The sequence below is a fragment of the Phyllostomus discolor genome, chromosome 1 (genome assembly GCF_004126475.2).
Source record: "Phyllostomus discolor isolate MPI-MPIP mPhyDis1 chromosome 1, mPhyDis1.pri.v3, whole genome shotgun sequence".
NCBI classification, from domain to species: Eukaryota; Metazoa; Chordata; class Mammalia; order Chiroptera; family Phyllostomidae; genus Phyllostomus; species Phyllostomus discolor.
Window position 1 is genome coordinate 69521878 of NC_040903.2, and position 3655 is coordinate 69525532.

General features: G+C 42.3%; 1 pseudogene; it reads right to left on the reverse strand.

Moving 5' to 3' along the window:
* Positions 1 to 1282: 1282 nt before the first annotated feature.
* LOC114491930 lies at positions 1283 to 1777 on the reverse strand (annotated as a pseudogene).
* Between the last annotated feature and the right edge of the window lie 1878 nt (positions 1778 to 3655).

The following is a 3655-nucleotide window of genomic DNA, read 5'->3' on the forward strand; positions in this document are numbered from 1 at the left end:
TGCTCAGGATCCTCAGACAAACCTAACTTAGCAAGAAGCTCCTCTGTAGCCTCCACACCACCCTCCTCTACAAGTGGAAATCCTTTCACCTACCCAAATCGGGACCAGGCTCCTGAAACCTCCACACTGGCCCCCAGGTGCCCTAAGATGAACTTGAGTTGGCCACCTCATACATCTAGAAGGTCAGAGGCTCTCTGCCCCGCTGGTGACAGGCTAGTGACCCTACCCAAGACTCAAGTTTGACCTAGAGTACAGCTGCCTAATATGGTTTTTTCAACTTATAGCATCTTTCTTGTAGCCACAGCTGCCCAGCTGCCTAAATTCTATGTCCAATTATCTGCCTAATGCTTTCCCACCTCTCCTTTTCTTCTCCATGCTCCCCTCCCCCCTGCCCCAGTGCTGGCTGTTTCTGCCAATCTCTCCAGCCAAGCCAAGTCTTGACTCACTCTTCCTTTCTAAATTCTCCAGAATGGACCACTGTATCTCAGGTCTGAGTTTCAAAGGACAACATGAGTTGCTCTGAGAATGTTCCACTCACTGAAGTGGAATTCCATTTTACTTTTTGATATCCAAGGGCACGTTCATCTGTCACCCTGTTGAGCTTATGGGGCTCTTCCAATCAATACACCACACTACCCTCCTGACTCACTGAGTCAGAGCATTCATATGCTGATGCTTTCATTGGCCTTTTTCTGCCTCCCATAATCATTTTACCTGCCACTTTGTGCATCTGTAGTGGCCTGATTCAATTTTTTTTCTTTTTGGGGGGAAGGGGGTTCAAAGGAGATAAAAATTCCAAATCCTGCCTTTATTGCCATGCTTCAGGGGCTGAGCAGGAGGGAGGAGGCTCAACCCTGCTTAGTGGTTCTCAGACCCAGAGGCAGCTGGAAGGCAGCCTGGAAGTCTTCTCTACCCAGCAGAGGAGCTGAGGGAAAGAGGAGAGGTGCCTGCTGCTTCCACTTCTAGGAACAAGAAGACCTAGAGCCACAAGCTGACCTCCAGAAGTCACAAGAGACCCAGAATCAGGCAGAAACATCAGATGCTGGAAAGGTGGATGGACTGAGAACACCCTTGGGGTCCCAAACAGCACTGAGCTCTCACAGAAGGGTACCCAGGTCCTGCTAGCTCTAAGGACAGAGACCCACAGGGAGGCACCCCAAGACTGAGATGCTCACAAAGAGGCCCTGACATCAACCCCTCCCCCATTCAACAAAAATGAGGAGAAAGTCTGGAGGGAGAAGTGAGGTTGGGGCTTGGGTGGGCAGGAGGCTGAGAGGGGAACCTAGGAAGAGCCTGAGGGGCTGGTTATCAAGGCAATGCCATGAGGGGACAGTGACACTGCCTCCTGCTGGTGGATAGGGTTAGCAGTGGGGATGGTGATGCAGCCTATCAAGGCCGGGTACTTGACAAAGCTGATGTGCCCATCGTGGTTGGCTTGTCTGCAGCCTTTTGTTGGTTCCCATGTCTGTCAGCATGTGGTTGAACTCTTTCTGAAGCATCTTTCTGGAGCTGCTCTTGCTGATCTTGTTCTTGAGCAGGCTATGCTTAGACATGTATCTGCAGCAGTTTAATATCAGGCCCATGAGTGCCTTCTCCAGTTCTGTGTAGCAGTCTGCCATCTCACTGCCTTGCTTATCAAGTGGTCTGCTTCCTCAGTCCACCTCCTCCATAGCAAGGCTCTGGGGCCTGGGTTCTGGCACCACCAAGCAGCAGCCCTCACTCAGCCCAGCCATGACTCCTCCCCATCCCCTCCCAGATTGGATCCCACTCCCTCCTTCCCTGCCTGGCCAAGCTGGCTCAGAGGGGAGGTAGTGATTGATCTCCCTCTTGACTTGGGCCTGGACTTGGCCTGATTCAATTCTAATACTGTCCAAAAGAACTTTGGAATCTTTGGGCAATGTCACAGGTTTAACCTGACTCCCTAAAAAACAAAACATTTCTAGAAAGTTTTTTTTCTTTTAAAAAATTATTGATTAAAATCTAGAGAATTCACATGAGGCTTGCCTAGATACTTAATTGAAAGGACATAACAGGTAACTTGTCACCTTTTCTGATATCTGAAGAAAATATAGCCCTTAACTTAAGGGCTATATTCTGTTAAATGACCACTCACCCAGCCCATTTGTCACCTAAGGAAAAAAAGAAAGAAAAATACATACACACATGGGAAAAGGAGGCAACACACGTGGCTGCTGTCATTACTATAAGTGAATTTTACTTTGAATAACAGAAAATATGAAGTTCATATTTTATAGCATGTTTTGCAATGACGGTTTCTGTTTGGGTGAGGTATTTGTGAATGTGGTAGTTAGTGATCAAAACAGACTTTAAACGTAATTTTATACACTAAATTCTATGAAAAAAGGGGCCACAGGTAAAAAAAAAAAAATAAGGAGACATGATAAAAAGAAAAGAGAGTTAGAAAAAAGCCAGAAAATGAAAGAGGAGAGAAAGTTTTAAGCCCATATCAAAAGAATAGGGGTTTATGAGCAGAAGACATTGTGCCTGAGAGAGCTGAGCTGTCACAAAAATAACTGTAAACTTGGAAGTCTTATCTACCAGGCCAAGAAGACAGTAAGGACCACAAGTTATTTCAAAAGCAGAAACAATCTGAAAGGATCTCCTGTCCAGTCATGGTAAGATAATTCCCAAAGAGAAAGAGTAAGCTCAATGTCCAGCAGAAAATTTACACTCGTGTTATTTCAGTAATGACACATCAGTTAGACTTTCATATAATCTCCTTTGTTGTTTCACTGTAAGATAAATGGTTATGAGTTTCATATCCCTCATTCCTTAGTCTATACCAGTGACTTTTCAACCTTTTGCAACTCATGGCAGACATAAACTAATTACTAATACTCTTCAGCATACCAAAATATATGTTATATTTTTTGCTGATCTGACAAAAAATAGGTATAATTTTGATTCAATCATATTGGACAACTATTATTGTGTTGGCTATTGTCATTTTTTATTTGACAGTCCAAGGGAAAAGAGGTCAGTGCCCCTGACTAAATAGTCAAGTATTGCATGTTTTAAAAATTGTTGCAGCACACTGGTTAAAAATTGCTGATCTAGACTTAAAAAGAGCCAGACGGACAAATGCTTAGTAATCAGTTCCATACTAAACTTGTTCCTGGAACCAAGAACCAATTATAATTATTATTATTAACTAATAATAATAATTATAAAAAAATCTGAGTCCTTATGTTTCCATTCTTTAATGTAATTTTATTTTTGCCAAAGTTTTACATAGATATAATCAAATGGATCTGTAGGTTTCTAATAAAATAAGTCCCCTGCCTTATCTTATTCTCTTTCCTAATCCTTGTTTGCCATAGGGTAGTACCTTTAAGCTTTAGCAACTTATTTTGGTATTTCCCTACCTATTTTTACATACTGATATCTTTCAGATTTTGATGTTGACTTTCTACCATGAATGATAAGGCTTAGCTTTCCTAAGCACCATCATCTGCCCTCCTCTCTCTCTTCTCTGCCTGTCATCATTATCCCAATACAGTGATATATGGTTTTGGGTAGATCAATATTATTAATGCATTAATACTATTCAGAGTTGAACATACGAAGATAATCTATTTCTTCAAAAACTTTTTAGTTTCCCTAAACTTAATAGTTATTTCACATTTTAAATTTA